The sequence below is a fragment of the Balearica regulorum genome, chromosome Z, assembly GCF_011004875.1.
Source record: "Balearica regulorum gibbericeps isolate bBalReg1 chromosome Z, bBalReg1.pri, whole genome shotgun sequence".
Lineage (NCBI taxonomy): Eukaryota > Metazoa > Chordata > Aves > Gruiformes > Gruidae > Balearica > Balearica regulorum.
Window position 1 is genome coordinate 68739931 of NC_046220.1, and position 18678 is coordinate 68758608.

Here is an 18678-nt window from a genome sequence, read left to right on the forward strand (position 1 = left end):
GCCTCAAAGGAGAAGAACATAATACATTCATTTCTCGGTGGTCTGCATGCATGAGACACACTGAAAGATGAGAAGGGCTTATTTTCACAATGAAATGTGCTAAAGCATATAGGGGTTTTTTGCTACTGTGCATACACAATTTGCCGTGCAACAAAAACTCAGCTTGCTATAAGAGAGCCCTGAGCAGTTCACCCTACAGCATGTGAAGTGACCAGGGGATGCCTTGTGGAGTGCTTTTATGTTCTGAGCCTTCACTATGACTATGACATTGCTGTGGATAGACCTCCCTCTTTGAAGCAGGCTTTGGCCTTTGAGGAGGAGTACTGAGGACTCGAGATGATGATGACTGAGTGACAGAGGGATTTCTGCTTTCCTAAAGATTTTCCTGCATCTGTCAGACAGACTTGTTCCACTAGGAAAAAGAAGGCAAAGAAGCTGGGGAAAAGGTACCAGGGAAATTTCCAGACACAGTGGAAAATTTCCTTGACTGTGTCCAGAGGTCAGCTATCCTGTGGGATTTCCCATGTTTGAAATGCAGTCCTGAGCAGCGGTGTGTGTGGGGTCATGTGTTTCATGAGAAACGTGACCAAGCAAGTGGAGTAAACAGAGAAATCTTATTCTAAATGCAGTTGCCAGCCCTCCCTCCAGTGTTGTCAGCTTCCTGCCATCTTCTACAGACTTTGACATTACTTTCCTTGCTCAGTGGAGCTGCCTGACACAGACTCTTCAATCATCCCATTCTTTTTTTACAATTTGCATACACTTTTCACTTTTGATTTGCATGTCATTTTGGTCTGAATTTAAACCATGATTCTTCTATTCCAAACCAAGAAACTTATTTTGATTTTGATTTTTTTTTTTTTTTTTTTTTTTTTTGGGTGGTACACGTGAGCCTCAAGCAAACAGTATGACAAGTTCAGACCAGATCAATGATGATAGAGTTTGAGACTTGATTCTTTGCTTGATCTCTTGTGACAGGCCAAGGAGAATAACAAAGTTCTGATGCAACATTAACATAATTTGGGGGTTACTCTAATGATGCTGTAACTGCCTATGTTTAGCAGTATAAAAAAATTGGTGTAATACAAAACTTACCATATAACTCTTTCCAGGTTATATGGGAATAAAGCAAATTCCTGCTTACTTTTTTTCCCCTAGACTAAAAAAGTGATTTGGGAATAATTAAGTCTGTCATATTTGCTGCTACATTTACATTTTTATGTGTTTTATGCCAAACAATCTGTGCTCAACATAAATTCCATTGTAGTAGTATGGTTAAGTTAAAACAAAGAGAAACTCTGGAATATTAAAAAATAGTTGATTTCACTAGGGGTTACTTCCAACATCAAAAATTCGTAATCAGATAAGAGGTTAACAAGTGATGGAAAACTGCAATTTCTAAAACACTCTCATAGAAATACCTCTGGTATTTGACTAAATGGAACAATTGCTCAAAATGCTGAACGTTCAGTTTTGTTCTGTTTGATGCTTTTGAAACAAAACTATGAAAAAAGGAGCAGAATCCAATCAGATGTTTGAGAGTAAAGTAAATAGGATTGAATCACGCATGTTTACAGTAGTTAATATGTAGACAGAGCACTTTTATAGAATTAGTTTGGCTCCTGTTCAGAATATAGCAATATCCATATTAAATTTCCATTCAAATCTCTTGTACAGATGAATAAGTAGAGGATTAACATATTTTTCTACTGTGTTCTTAGTATTTATCTTGACAGTTGACTTCTTTGCATAGAAAAAAAAGAAAGTATAATATCCTCATTTGGGCCACAAATGAATTATATTCCAGATAAATAATGAAACCTTTGGGTTTAGAGATAAACACAGTTACATTTTTATAAATGTTTTCATAATATTGTAAAAGTTAAAGAGAAAAATTCAGCTGCATACAGATTATTTGATAGATTTTTTTTGTCTTGTGTAAGGTATTTTGGAAGGGCCAAAGAGCTTTTTCCTGTGCATTCTGCATTCAAAATGGGAAAAGAAATCCCACTAACATCATCAGGAATGGGACTGGGCCCTAATATAGCAAAAAAATTTTCCCTTTTTGCAGCAGGAAGGAGGGCAAGACCAACATCTTTCAGGGATGACTTGCACTTCCTGGGGGGACCCTCATTCAGAGACAGGCTTTGAAATTTTTTCACTTGCGAGAAAGGGTGAGGATGAGGAGATGAAGATATTTCTTCATGAAAAAGCCAGTTGTCAGAGTAGCTTAGATAGCACTTTTTTCCTCTTCTCCCCGTTTTCCAGATATTTTCTAATCTCACACAGTCACTAAATTGGGGGAAAACAGGATTTGGTTTCATAGGTTTTCCTTTCTCTGTTGTGTTATTTTAATTTTATACCAGACTTCTGGTGGAAAACCCAATTTACATAGACTTTGCATTCACTCTAAGCTTTGTGTTAAAATAGGCTTATTATGCTGTTTCTCAAAAATTTCAGATTTATATTCTCCCACATGAGGACAAGGTGAAATACTGATAGCTCTAGGAATTCTATAAGCGTTATTGATTTAAATTAATATGGTTTTATAGAAGTTATTAGTGGTTGAAACATGTTAAAAAGAGCTTTATTCCACAGAATAGATGTGCACTACTCTATAAATCAGACCTTTAAAGTGTCTCGTGCTGGAAAAACAACTACTGAGATATTGGAATATCACTACCTTCTTTTCAAATTTATTTTATCCAGAAAATATAAGATGTATCACTGTCTCCTACAGATACCATGCTGGAGAATTCTGCAACAGATGTAATTTCCTATTTAATATCATAGTCAATTTTTTAAAGAAAATTCATTCTTTTATGACAGGTGCAAGGATATTTCACTACAGACAATTTAGTAGGCTTATGAATATTGAGAATCATACATTTCACAACTGTACAGCAGACAACCAATTTCAGTGATTTTTTATATACAGTGGATTATAAGATTTTCTGGGTTTTGTTGTTTCCATGTTGAATTTTCTTTTTTTTTTTTTTTTTTTTTTGTGCTTTTAAGTCTAAAAAAAATTAGAATATCTTCCTCTAGTGTTCTAGAGGCTGCCAAATACCACCCACAATTAGAAAAACACCAGGCTCTTTGCAGACCACCCTTCAGCCATCACAATGACAAAATAATTGTAGAACTTGTAAGATTAGACAAACTGCATGGAACAGGACACTCAGCTTTTGACAGAAGCTGGTGGGCTATTAAGGAAGTAGCCAAGTAGCGGCATGCTGTTCTGACACTTTTCTTGCTGCCGATGAATACAGAGTGACTCCTCTGAGTGAACGCCAAGGCATCATGATTAGCATAATTAGAGCATACCTTTATGGCACAGTTATATCTGTATGAAGTTCCAGCAAGAAAGGCTTGGCCGCAATTGGTGATATGTCTCATTATCTAAATACAAAGCTTCTGAATTCAAAGGCTGTCAAGTGAGATGGAGTAAAACTGCACTTTACTTGCCCTGATATCACCTGATTAAAAACTTAAATATATCTTTTTTTTTTTCTCATCAGCTTAGAAGAAAAGTTGTGCCTTGTGCTGACTTTATGCTTTATATTAACAGCTGAGCCAGATAAAACATTTTTCCTCTACAAAATTCCCCCAAGTGCCAACTGCCTAAACAATAACACACGTAAGAAAAATCACACTAATTACTACGCTATTGTAGGTCTAACTGAAGGGGCAGAGCACCCTTCAGAGCATGGCTCATTGTGCCTTTTCAAACGTACTGATATATTCAAGCGTGATACAACACAGGTACGATGCCTGAAACCCAGGAGTCTTTAAAAGCCCTCACCAGAAAGTCTATTTAAAGAAAAATAGTCTAATCCATTATACAGTAATAACAGTTCCTTTCCTTCTAAAGAACCTTTCACTGGAGTTAAAAAACTTTTCTGCTGATATCCTCTCGCTTCATGTGTCCTATTGTTTTCATTCCTCACCTCTCTCCGGGTATGTCTTGGCTTCTCCATTGCACCTGCATCCCTCAGACAAAAGCCTGACTAAGACTGCATTTCCTGAGCTGGAGTTCTTCAGTTCATGATGTCATGAAACAAATTTGAAGTCTATGTCTGAATCGGGGAGTAAATAAGCAGTTACCTGGAACGGGCAAACCTCATAAGAGTGTATTAGATGGGCTACAAGGCTAGCAGGGTGGTGCCTTGTGCCCTGACAAGCTCCTTTTCAGGTAGCTCAGCTCATTCTACATGGCAATAGACTGTGCATGGTCAGTCTATTAACTGGTTGTGGCCAGCCCTCCCCTGAGCAGCACAGGAGCAGGAGCACTAGCTCGGTCAGTCTTTGCTCAGCCTGAGGAACTGCAGCTTGGGAAAATTCTTCCATGTTTCTTCTCCAAATGCTTGCGGTTGATACTATGGTTTATCTTTGCTGTCATCTTCCACTTTACTCCATATTATCCTTCACGTGACATATGGATGCTGCTGTGTCTCATGATACTTGTAAGAGTTATCCCTTCTCTTCCCATACCAGCCCATTCAACTCATCCTTGTCTATTCTGTACACTACACAGTGAGATTTTTCTTAGATCAGGTCTTTGAGAAAGGGATTATCTTTGGCTATAGATTTTACAGCAAAGGTATATCAAACCTTCAGAATGCTTTTGGATATTCTTGTGAACTGGAACTGATAAAAAACCCCAGAGATCTCTTATATATTCTTCAAAAATTGCAATTTAAATTACTCTCAATTTGTATGGATCCAAAACAATCCACTTCCATTTTTAATTTTTTTCTTTTACAGACAATTTGTGAAATAGCTTGCATTTTTATTTTCAAAATCATTACAAAAACTATTGATTTGTAGCAAGAAATTGTTTATCAAAGGTCTGAAAATGAAATCAAGCATTTTTCATTGTAAGGATTTTTTCAATTTCTCAGATGAAACACATTTTATTAACAAATTCCCTTTTTCTGTTTTCCTTCTTAAAAAAAAACCAAAAAAACAAACCCCCAAAAACCCTCCCCCCCAAAAAAAGTCTATTCACAAGCCATTACTGATCTCTCAGCAAGAAATGCCTTGTGATTTTTGAACCAATTATCCATGTGCTGTATTTTTCAGAGTTCATACCTGTTCTGGTGATCTTCTCCCTTTACACACAAAAAACTTGAAAAAGCACAAAAATCAGTGCAGAGAGTGAAGTCCTGGTTCCGTGATAAGCCTTTTGAGTGTAGATGATATTACCTGCCAAAACCTAATGTTGCAAATAATCTGGCTATATTCTGATTTAACTTTGTATAATAGCAACCACTGTTAAATAGGACCACTTACTATGATGGTTATTGTTTTCCAGTCATGCTTTTTAAAGGCAAGGAAGGAAGGAATGGAAATCACTTACATTTTCTGACTTCCCACACACATACTTATGAAGATATTTTAGCCAAAGAAAAAACCCCTACCTTCCATTCATAAATCTCTGTTGCAATTAATGTGTGGCAAAGATAATGATAAAAATCACTAAGAATTAGTTCCAGATAATCAGAATCTGAATATTCCTATGTAAGAAAAAGAAGGGAGAGAACATAAGTTAATTCATGTAATTTCAAGGAATGATTCTAGGCTTGCTAAGTAGGATTTTTTAAAGGGGTCTTATGTAGAGTGTAGATAATTATCATGATTAAGGCTCGAAATAGTTCTTCAATCATTAATCTTATGCAACAACTATTAAAACAAGTGTAGGAGTCTTACCCTCTTCCCACTGAAATCTCTAGAAAGATTGTCATTGACTCAGTGGTATCAAGTTTGCAACCTTCATCTACCCCTAACAATTGCTTTCTGTAGGGTCCTAATGCTGAAAATTTTCAGTTTTCCTCAACCTCTGTATTTCTATGTGGTAACGGTAAAAGAGACTAAATCTTACTGTACTCTAGGTTTAAAAATCTGTTTTTCCTTAGGACCATATACTGAAATGTGGATAGTGTCTAGGAAGTCCAAATACCACGTTTAATATTGAGGTTTATATTGTGTTTAGTTGGAGCTATGGTCAAGGAAAGACTCGTGTAAATTATGCTGCCTCAGGCGGAAACTTTGGGTGATCTCTGCTGCTTGTTTTCCCGAGGCTGAAATGCAGCACTTGCCTCTCAGGATTTGGTCTAAGGAAAGATGGAACTGAAGATTTGCCCCACCTAAACCAAGTACTCAAAATGTTCTGTTGTTCCTCTCAGTAAAGCCTGTGGATATCTAATTTCATTAGTTACTTCTGTGTTTTAATTTTAAAATTTTCCAGGTACTCTGGAGTTTTTCTGAGTCTTCCCACAATTGCTGTCATCCAAGCAGTTTGGCACATGAGCCCATGTGGCTCTCCAGATCTAGATGTGTCTCCAGCTGTTTTTGTTCTCAAGGTGTGTAAAGAGGAAAGGTGACAGCACAGTGCCTGCAGCGATACAGAAGAGCGAGACCCTCACCCCTGGATTTCAGAAGCAGACTTCCAGTGCTGTCTTAGTGGTTTTCATTTATATACAACAGCAACAAAGAGTTAAGCTTTGGGTGTTCATTTATTGCTATGCGTAGTTATTGTAGCTAATAGCATAGTAGCATACATGCAGGAATGTAAATGGTTTTCCCAAGTACCTCACAAATATTTTGTAGGAAAAGAAATGTTGCCTTCTGGTCTATAGTATTAGAACAAGACAGGATTCTAAATGAAATAATACAACTCAGAAAGGGGCCTTCTGAAGTGAAGGAGGTCCAACAAAAGGTTCATAATGAACTAGATTTTGCCCGTCTGATGCCCAGGAAACCAGGGGAAATTAAGCTGATGATAGATTTTGTCCCTTTTCTAATTTTCATAAGGATATGCTGATAGTCCACACAGTATGACTGATACACATTCTTTAAATAAGATGAATTTAAAATGTATGGAGAAAGAGAAATTCCAACACAAAAGTGGTGCATTTTTCACGTATCACTCTGAAGGACCAAGATCAGCCTCTTGGAGAAAAACAGATCAATACGCAAAATTCAATCTTCTCTGTCAGAAGACATTGGAATTTCCATCTGACTTCAGCATCCCATAATGTTATTGGCTACTCTGATGCCATCAGCAAATTGGTGCAACAAATTGGTGCATTTAGTTCCGTGAGAGGCTTCAGGTGGGTAAGTTATTTTTCTACAGTAGCAAAACTTGTCATAGCCTTCATCTGTATACCACCACAAAGTTTATATAAACATTTCTGCACAGAATTATTCATCACGTTCTTCATTCTCTGGGGTTGGCTGGGACATTGTGTAAGTTGAGGAATGTCTAATAATATTTGAAAAGGGCTTTTTCCTTCAGAGAAGACACACACTTTTCTTAGTTACATGAAGAGCCTTTTGAACTAGACATATACTTCACACTTGACATGAATTCAAGCTTAGTATAAATGCACATACATCCACTCATTTGTATTAACATGTTTGTTTATTCTCAGAAGTTTTATAACTGGTATGTTTGAACAACTTCTAAGTATTCAAGGTCCAAACTGGAGGTCGCCTTGAACAGAATAAATTGTACCTAAATCTTTTCAGTAATATGAAGAACAACTTGTAAAAAGGCATTATTGTAAACAGCCATCTTTTTCAGCAATTTGTCATAAGGTTGAATAGACAACTGAAAAAAATACATTGTATGCAAGAATTCCTTTTTGTTGTTGTTGTGGGGTTTTTTTTCCCCCAAGACTGAAGTGCATGAAATGCCTGATGTACTGGGGAGTGATTTTGAAGTGGAGGACCTAGTGCTGTGCCACTACTTGCACTTGGAGACCAGCTGTGCCAGTTGCTGTATTGGAAGAAATGCCTGCTGTGAACCTAGTCTGCATGTGTTACTTAATTTCCTGAATTATCATATTCTCCTAATCAGCTTCGGAGTTAAGGACCAAAATTGAGGATCCAGGTGAGCAGCAAGGATTTAATGTCTAGAATGAAATAGTCTATTTTGTCATTTTATTGTTGTGCAATCTGGTACATTTATTCCATGTATCTTGTCTTAGCCACTGAACACTTCTTTTGATTCCACTTCATCTAATTGATCTAAATGATATTTCACAAGCTCAAGACACTTAAGCAGTTTTATAAGAATCAGATGAGGGCACATTTACCAAGGATCTGCAAAATAAATAAATTTGTCAGCTCCAGTGAGTGGAAAGAGATGAATTGTTCAATATGAGCAATACATTTACTGTTTTTCTCAGTATATGTACTGTCCTTGAATTGGCCATGATTTGATGATGAATTTTTATATATATGTAATTGCTTGGAATCAGATGCTTTGAAAATTAGTGCCTGATTTGGCACTGCTAAATAATGCTCTCAGATTTTTTGACAGGATCAAGCCTAGATTAGGCCTGTAGGATTTTACTTGTTGTTTTATATACACCATAAAATGTGCAAAGAGATTTAAGATTTATGCTGTAAGATTGTTCACCAAATCACACAACTCTTTCCTTATCTATTTGAGTCAGTTTATGGGAAAAAATGCAGGATGAAATATTGCTAGACCAGAATCAGACTTTTCGTGTGTTTGAGGAAGTCATGCAGGACAATATTTTTATGGAAGAATTATAATGTTACCTAAGGACTGTGAATGAAATCCTTGTTTATTTTCTATGAACACCTCATAAGACATAGTGTAAGTCCACAGGTCTAAGATGGAATAAGTCCATTAAATGGATTTTGGATCATTTTATGTTTTTAATGGTAAATGAATCATAAGATTGGATGGGCATGAATGCTTGACAATTTAATTACTCCAGTTTGGATAGTAGCATATGATAAACTGATACTACTTCTTCCTGGCTGTATGAACGTTTTAAGGTACTTCTGGTAATGTGCTGTAGTAGCATACTGAAATAATTTGAATGGTCTCTGATGTTATCTCAAATTTTCTTTTTGATGAACTCCTGCTGTTAAAAGAATGTTCCTATTTAAAGGATGACATCCACTGCCTGTCAGCACTAAGTGCCTAATCAAATGCTTATTTACGGTTGCTAGAGCAAGCTTACCTGGGAGGTTTTGGGTACAGATGTGTGCACTGAGTCTATCATATTTACTCCAAGTCCTGGCTTTCTCTGATGTTGAATTGCTTCACACATCTGGATAACTGGCCAGTGTGAGTGTACGGAGCTCAGGTCTGTGAAGTCTTGTCCTCCTGCACTTTCCCCTGTGCAGGGAAATGAGGATGAAGGGAGTGGAGCACCTAACATAACAAAACCCTCACATGAGTGCTGAAGGTGACAAATCATCAGCAACTTAGGTTGCACTTTGGTTTATTCTCTGCTTTCAGAGTTCTGTGAATGTAAAGTACAGTGTTGAGGTGGTAACACCTTTACAGGCTCTCTAGAGCAGTGTTAAACTTTATCAGGAGAGAGGAGGCAGACAGGTCCTCTCAGTTCCCACTGACAAATTTGTTTCTGCAGTAGTGCCAGTGATGACTTTCCCTTTTTCATTTTTTAAATGGTATCAGAAATTCCAAGCTTCTAAAAAATGGAAATGATGCCTTGAAAGACTGAGGTTTATTTAGATATTATAATTCGGGATTGTTTTTGCCTATAACTCTGTACACAAAAATAAAACTATTCCTCCATGACAGGAGAGTTAGAAACTGAGTTCTTAAAAAAGAAAACAAAACATGACAACATTTCTAGGAGCCAGATGTTGAGAGATTCTCTCTTTCCCATGAAATAGGATTTTTATGATATATTTGAAAATTGACCATTTGGAATCTTTTATTTTCATATTAAAAAATGATAATTGGGGCCTTGATATCTGGGAACATTATTTTGCATGCACTAGCATCTAGTTTTTTTGGCTATGTTTTACTGTCTTGAGTTAGAACGGGGAGCAAGCAATCAGATTCCCACGTAAAATTATTCTGGCAAACACATTGGCTGTGTTGGCAAGAGCACACTGAGCAAGTTGAGAGAAGTCATTCTTCACATCTATTTGGTATTTATGAGATCACATCTAGTATCATCTGCACAGATTTGGGTTCTCCAGCACAAGGACACTGACATAGTGGAATAGATCCACTGGAGGACCACTGGGATAATTGAGGAGCTGGAGTATATGACACATGCGGAGAGGTTGACAGATCTCGGTTTCAGAGAATCACAGAATGGTTGAGGTTGGAAGGAACCTCTGGAGGTCATGTGGTCCAATACTCCTGCTCAAGCAGGGTGACCTAGGGCCAGTTGCCCAGGACCATGTCCAGATGGCTTTTGAATATCTCTGAGGCTGGAGGCTCCACAACCTCTCTGGGCAACCTGTTTCAGTGCTTGATGACCCTCACAGTAAAAAAGAGCTTCCTGATGTTCAGAGGGAACCTCTTGTGTTTCAGTTTATGCCCATTGGCCCTTGTCCTGTCACTGGGCACCACTAAACAGAGCCTGGTTCCTTCTTCTGGAAAAAAGGAGGCTGAGGGGCGATGTTATTGCTCTCTACAACTACCTGACAAGAGATTGTAGTGAGGCGGGTGTTGGTCTCTTTTCCTGATTAACAAGTGATAGGACAAGAGGAAATGGCCTCGAGTTGTGCCAGGGGAGGTTTACGTTGGATATTAGGAAAAATTTCTTCACTAAAAACATTGTCAATCATTGGAACAGGCTGCCCAGGGAAGCAGTTGAGTCACCATCCCTGGAGGTATTTAAAAGACATGTAGATGTGGTGCTCAGGGACATGGTTTAGTGGTGGACTTGGCAGTACTAGGTTAATGGTTGGACTTGATGATCTTAAAGGTGTTTTCCAACTCAAATGATTCTATGATTCTATGATTCTTTGAACTCTCCCTTCCAGTATTTATATACATTAATAAGATTCCCCCTGAACCTTCTTTTCTCCAGGCTGCATAGTCCCAACTCTCTCAGCCTTTCCTCCTATGGGAGATGCTGCAGTTGATTAATCATCTTTGTAGCCTTTTGTTGGACTGTCTCCAGTATGTTCATGTCTTTCTTGCACTGAGCAGCCCAGAACTGGACACAAGTACTCCAAGTGTGGCCTCACCAGAGCTGGGTAGAGGGGAAGGATCATCTCCCTCAACCTGCTAGCAATATTTAGCCTTCCACAGCCTAGAATACCATTAGCCTTCTTTGCAGCAAGGGCACATTTCTGGTTCGTGTTCAACTTGGTGTCCACCAGGACTCTCCTTTTCTGCCAAGCTGCTTTCCAGCTGGGTCACCCCCAGCATATGTTGGTGCCTGGGGTTATTCTTTACCAGGTGAAGTACTTTCCACTTTGCTGAACTGCATGAAACCCCTGGGAGCCCATTTCTCCAGCCTGTCGAGGTCCCTCTGGTTGGCAGCACAAACCTCTGGAATATCAGCCACTCCTCCCAGTTCTGTGTCATCTACAAACTTGATGACAATATACTTTCGCTTATCTTCCAGATCACTAACAAAGATGTTAAACAGGACTGGACCCAGTATTGACCCCTGGGTTACACAGCTAGTTACTGGCCTCCAACTAGACTTTAAGCCACTGATCATCACCCTCTGGGCCCAGACATTCAGTGAGTTTTCAGTGTATCTCACTGTTTGCTTAACCAGCCCATACAACAACAGTTTATCTATGAGGATTTTATGGGAGACAATGTCAAAAGCCTTACTGAAGTCCAGACACCCACTGGACTTCAGTGAAGCCAACGCTCTTCCATTATCTACTAGGCCAGTCACTTTATTGTAGAAATTTATCAAGTTGGTCAAGCGTGACTTCCCCTTGGAGAAGCCATGCTGACTACTGCTGATGATTTCCTTGTCCTTAACGTGCCTGGAAATTTTTTCCAGGATTTTAGAGGAACTTTTGCTTCTGGGATTTGGTCAAAGAAGTCTAGGTTAAGAAATTAATCTATTGCTGTTTCTAGTTGTTTATTATTATGCTTATTAGACTGGATGACCTCCACTGCTCACTTCCAATCTGAATTGCTCTGTTTTCCTATGTGGTGGCTAGCTGTTTTCCCATGTGGTGGCTAGCGGCTAATGGTGGCTAGCAGGGCCAGACTAGTAGTCATGCACATTCTTTCAAGGGCTTTGCATAACCACAAGATCAGTGAATCTGTGCATGTCAGGTTATAAGACCGGAGTACATACTGCCTTTGTGCAACATTGTTGTAGGGGAGCGGGCCTGTACTCTCTTTACTGTCTTTGACATAGTGTATACATCCACCAAAGGAACAGCCCCGTTATATGCATTTCCCTGTGCAGCGGGCAACTGGAAGCTGACCTCAGTGTAGGTGACATCATACTCATTTCTTTGATGCTGTAGCTTGTGTCCTCCTTTACATTTAGCAACAGTTTCTTACATTCTTCATTTTTCCCCCCCTTTATAAGATCAAAATAACTCCTATGGAACTATTGCAGACTTACTTCAACGTAACTACTATAGGTTCTCTTTCCAGACAGTATAGTGACCAATGCCATGTATCTCATTTTGACAACTGTATTCAAAATACCAAAATCTGATAAAGAAAGCTCATGATATTCTGCTCCAGCATATATGCTGTCACTGATTCTGAAGTAACACAACCCTGCTATCCTGCATACTGTGGCTCCCTAGCTGAAGTAATTCTTCACAGTAGAATTTAACTACTGTATGTCATCTGTAATCCTCCTTGTATTTATTGCGCATTGTATTTTGACTATACATGTCTACCTTCCCTCCCTCCGCTCTTTGTGATTGGCTTGGGTCAAGAACGTAACACTGATTTCCTATTTTCAGTACTTTGTAAACTGAGGCAACTGTCAAGGAAAGCAGGAGAACACTAGTGAAATACACGGCCACTAAGGAACGTATAGTTTAGCTCTACTGAAAACAGTCACTGTAGGAAAGAAACCTCAGTGGATTAACTCTCTGGGATCCACTCAATGTCCATGTCACTCAGCCACCCATGGTATAGAAGTCCTTTCCAGCATTAGAGATTAACCCAGATGAAATTATCCACTTCCTGGAATTTTAGTAGCCTGCTTATGGTCATGTTTTCATTTGAACTCTGCCAGTAGCATACATGCATTCTACTTTTTAAAAAGAATTTGCCGTCTTCAACAGCCAGTATCTGTTTTAATCCAAGGAATAACAGAGATTACATGGCAACTGTTTATATATTTGCTAATTTAAATAACCAACAATTATTTTGAACACAATTATTTTTTATGCTGTTTTAATATTAGGTAGAACAGCAGATCACTCTGATAATCAATGTTATTTTCTTGTCTTGGTTGAATACAACCTCAAATTGCAAATTTGCCATTTTTTTAGTTTTCTAATATCCAGCTTATGAGTAAACACCCACTCTGTCAAAAAATGCAGTGTTTAAATGTCAATAACAAATTGGGCTAAAACTGGCCTCAGTATTATTCCATTGAAAGATATAGTTAACCTGCTTTGATAACTGTTCCACGGTCTGTCAATATGACAAAATATCATTAGGTAATATTATCAAGCTTTTATTCTGAAAAAAAAAAGGGTGGGTTTTTTGGTGCAATTTATAATAATTTTAAGGAGCATAAGATATAAAGGGAAACCTGCTTAATGTTTTACATTTACATTTAAATCCACCTATCTTTTCTGTGTTTTCCATAAATATCCTTGACATTTTGGTTTAATTATGAAAGACGTTTTTGTTTAAATCATTGTGTTACCCTCTTAGCCCAACTTGTCCTATTCCATCTCCTTCTTCTATATGATCCAGAAATGAAGTCAAAATGCCAAGGTGTAAAATCTCTACAATTTCCATGGCAACAGAGATATGATTTAGTGAACACAGGATTTTTTCTTCTAGAGAAAATGAGAGAAGATAAATCCCTTCCTTTTTCAAATATTGTTTCATTTTATTTCAAGGTATAGAGTTTGGTACAAGGTTTTAAGTTATATCACTGCGGTATGAGATCTTGTTGGACAAAACAGAATAACAACTTGCTTGTTCCGCACCTGAATGGAAATTTTCTGTGGAGAAAAACTAACACGTTCAAAAAAAGAAGAGTCAGTGAATTAGCAGCTGATGTGCTCCTCTCTGAGTCTTCACTGAATCCCTGCCTCTGCAAGAAGATATGGAGGATATGACAGAAGGCGTGTTCTCCAGGGTGCCATCTAAAACTGTGGTTTTATGAATACAGGATTGATGTGCTTTAAAAAGTAACCTTATCTTGCCTGGCTTTTTGATAACTCTTACACAAGCTGTGCTTCCTGTAAGTATATTTCTGCAAAAATGCAGTAACTCAAGCTAAAATATGTTTAATATCATGCACTGGAGTTTTCCCAATATCTTGCAGCTGGGGAAAACACATGGGTCTTGCAGTTCAATAAACTGAGAGTGTTATTGACCAAGATGATGGGAAGTGAATTCCAAAGATGAGGCTATTTTTAGCTAATTAAAGGTCCCATGGTACTATATGCAAGAGTAGGAACATCTGCTACTGTGTCCTAGTCAAATTACAGGTTTGGTAATTACTTTCTGCTTAATTGAGCTCCTGATTAATTTTAGCTGTATTTAAGTATTTGTCATGCCTTTCCATATTTTGTTGCTGCTGTCAGTTCAGTGGAGTGAGCCACAGGTGAGAGAATGGTTCCTCTGCTTTGACTTGTGTTATATGTGCCGTCCGTGGACTACATATATATATAGTTCAGGGGAGCACATGGGGATTATGAAAGTCAATTTGTGTTGGATTGTCATAGGCAGTAGACAAAAGCACGGCTTTAAACATGTTACTTGAATGAGATCTGTGTACTACAGAAGGACAACAGCAGTTCTCCCAGAGAAAAATGGGGACTCTACTGAACAAATCTCTTGTGCCCCACTGACCCCCTCCCCCAATTACAAAGGATCTATTTATATGAATTATTTTAACTGTTGTGATGTACAAATGCAGCAGTTCTCTTTGCTTTAAAAGGCATCATTAAAGTGTATTCCAGATGACTGCATAGTGTGTTTCTTATAATGAATTTAAAATTCCATTTACAAATAGGAGTAATCCAAACCTTATATAACATCTGATGGGAAAATGATAGGGATATTTACTAGATTATCTGCCAAAACACAGAAATAATTTAAGAGCATACCAGTATTTTCTTCTTTTCCAGTTGCTTGGTATATTCCAGCTGTAGGTCCATATTGACCTGTGAAAAGTATGCTTGTGTGATGCATTTTGTAATGGTAGATATAAGTATGCATAGATACTTATACATAAATATGAATACATTTTAGAAGGAAAAAAGTGAAACATCTCTATGGTATGATAATCACATATGGGATTATGTGAGAAATGTGGCAGACTGACAGAATGCAAGTCATTTGGTGTCTGTACTCTTGATAGTATCTTTAACGGGACTTCTGTTGTGCTAAACTAAGTGAGTATCAGATTTCACCAACTGTGCCCAACAATAGATTGTGGCTAAGTCTGACAAGGCCCCTGGGAAAAAGTGCTGCCCTCTGTCACCATATGGCCTGGAAAGGGTTTCATACCTGTTAGAATATCCCGAGGAGGGGGATTCATTGCTAAATCTATGCAGGCTCATTCCTAATCCCACGAAGCTAATGATCTGAGAAGGATATCTTAAAGATGCTTAGTGTAAATAAGCTTATTACTTGGACTGTCAGATGTAGGATTTTTTTCCCTGTATTAGTTTTCATTACGCAACAATTACGCTCCTCCACTGAGAACACATTATCAAAAATGTTGAAAGAATTGCTTAATTTCTCTTGCAATTCATAAATATCAGTTGAAACTAAATTTATCAATCTTACTGGTATTTTAGAACAAGTCACTTATCACCTGATAGATATGTTATTTCCTAAATTGAAAGCAATTCCCATGAGGAAAAAAAAAAAAAAAAATCTGGTTTCTAACAAACACTTTCAAATTTGCACGTAATGCAGAATGATATTAAGTTCCATTCCTTCTTAACTAGAAATTTTTTCCTTATGGTATGTGTAATTTTGATCTCTTGTCCAAATAAACTGTTTAACCCCTGTATCATTGTGAAGTATTTAACTTATGTAATTCTCAGTTTTCAAGATATTTGCTCCTCTATAACTTTAATATGGCTGAAGGAAGTAGTTTACAATTCACTATTTTGCTTACACATCAGTATAAACAACTGCCTTCTTTTTTTTGCCTATGCATCTGGAATAAGATTCAGCTGTAAGTTTAGATTAATGCATATATTCAGACTCTGAATTTATTTGTAGATATCTCCACAAGTACACATATGACAAAAGGTTCAGATGTGAATTTGTGAGGAACCCAAAGGGATGCTAAACTCTTCTCCCACACCCACTAGCACTGCCTGATGTAGTATCTCTGTCCCGCCCAGGGAACACGTCTGCATGGCTATCCCACCTCTGTATTCCTCTTCCCAGTCCCCTACTTGATATATATGAAAGTACCTGAAATATCTAAAAATCTACTCCAAAAGATAAGCATTTGAATAAAGAGATTTAGGAACATGATGTATAGGTATGTATGCTTGAAATGAAGAACACCCAGACCGTCATCCTGCAAGAAGGTACACTTACAGCTTACCTTTTCTTTCTCTTTGCCAGCTGGGCACATTTTAGTATCAGATGTTTTTGTTATACAAAGCTATTCAAAGGAAAAATATTTCCTACAGAGAAGCTGGAGTTAGCAGCAGCAGGAGTTTATTAACTAGTTCTTAATTATTGCTGTGCAAGCTTTTAATTCTCTCAAATCTGTCTCGGGACATTGACCTTTACTGGGCAGGGAGGAAATGCTAATATCAAATCACGGCACTGGAGCTGGACAAAATAGCAATTCTATATACTTGTAATACTTGGGAGGAATAATTCTTGGAGAATAATAAGTTTGTAATGCCCCTGACTAGAGAAATTTAACTTGTTTTTAAAACTGTAAAAGTTAAAGCAGAGTTTCATAACTGAGTCAAGAGGATGCCACTTCTGTGGCAGAGATGTGCTCTGATATTCTTTTTATGGAAACTCGAGAACTGGAGCTCTTAGAAAATGTAATTATGGAAGAACCTCAATTTAAGTGAATGAGAGAATGAAAATCCTCAAATCACCTTGCCCTTTAAACAATACTCCACCTGTGTGACTCTTCCCCTCACTTTCTCTTTGAGTGTCTGGGATTGGGTCAGAGGGACCAGAAGAAAGAATAGCCCAGTGATCTCTATGAAGAACATCAGGTTCAAGAGGATGAGATCTGATGAGGGATGAGGAGCCTTCTTTACAGGTCTTTACAGCAGTTCCTTCTCCTGGCCAACCTAAATTGCATTGCTTCCCATTGCTCACCAGGACAGCATGTGTTGTTTCCCTCCATAACTCATTGAAAGCATTAAAAATTGTTGTGGATATAAAAGGTATTCTGACCTGATACAGAATAAATATAGCATTCTCTGAAATTCTTATTCAATAGGTTAGCCAGGAGAGGAGCAGGCCTTTCAGGAGTCTAATCTTTTCAATAATGATCTTCCAAAGTCATTGGTTCACATCAAAAGAAGCAGATGGTCACAGTTCCAAGACAGAACTGTTCACTCCCCTGTGTACACGTTGCTCCATCTCCCAGTCCTTGGATATGTCCAGCTAAATGGTACCTTTTGGAGAAAGCTGTGGACCCTGGCTCTTTGTTCACTCACCTATACAGCGGCTGGAGCTCTGCTGCTCTTGAAAACAAGTTTGCCCAGCAACCTTTGCTGTCTGCAGCTGTCACACATAATGTGAGCCACTGCAGAGAAAGTCCTGTGTGTTGTGAATCATGGTGCACTCAACCAGGTTTCAGAAGGTTGTGGGATGAAAAAGATAAAATATCTACAGATGACTTACTCTTTGGTAAAGTCAATGGGCAGTCAGCACCCTTGAATGTTTATTTTTAAAGAGCAGCACAAAAGATGCCCTAATCCTCTCCCTGCCATTCCTGGGCATAAAGTACACTGACAAAAGCCACAGACATAAATACTCTTTAAAGGCATGCAGGGCTAAATCAACCATCTAACCAAGCAGAGAAAAAAACCCAACCCACCACAATATGAGAAAAAGTATGTAGTTGATTAAACTGAGATATTTCTAATCTCAATTTGTACTTGCTTATACATTACATTACAGTTTGAAAGAAAAAGATTATGTTAACATAACAGCCCAGTAGGTGTTTCTAGAGGACAACAACAACATGTTTATTATGATCACTCACTTGCATGTTTATAATGCCCCAACTGAGACTGACTGACCTTGTGAGAAGTCCTAATCTGGTTTCAGTGGGAAATTACACAATTTGCTTAACAACCTTACTCTAAAAAATTACACACAGGTCAAGAGCTGGGACACAAAGAAGCAGAATCAAGGAAAGAACATGATGAATTCCAAGAATAGTTTCCTTGTCTGAACTTTCAGATGATTTAGGACAAATGGCTGAGTAGAAACTAAGCAATGAAATAATTTATTTTCAGAATGGCAATGCAGTTGGTTTCTGACTATGGGTACTGTGGTAGCACGGTAGAGGAAGCAGTGTTTTGCTGCACAGAGGCACCTGTGTGTTCAAACAGGTACACAGTGCTTGGGAGCCCAGGGCTGCTCTTGCACTAAGGAATCAGAAGTGAGAGTTGGCTCTCAGTGTTTGTCACCCCTGATGTTTTTAATCTATATTTCCTACAAACAAGCAGATTAAGTTACAAGAAATTCCACCATTGGGTGTATGGATGCCTTTGTTTTTCCTTTCTTTT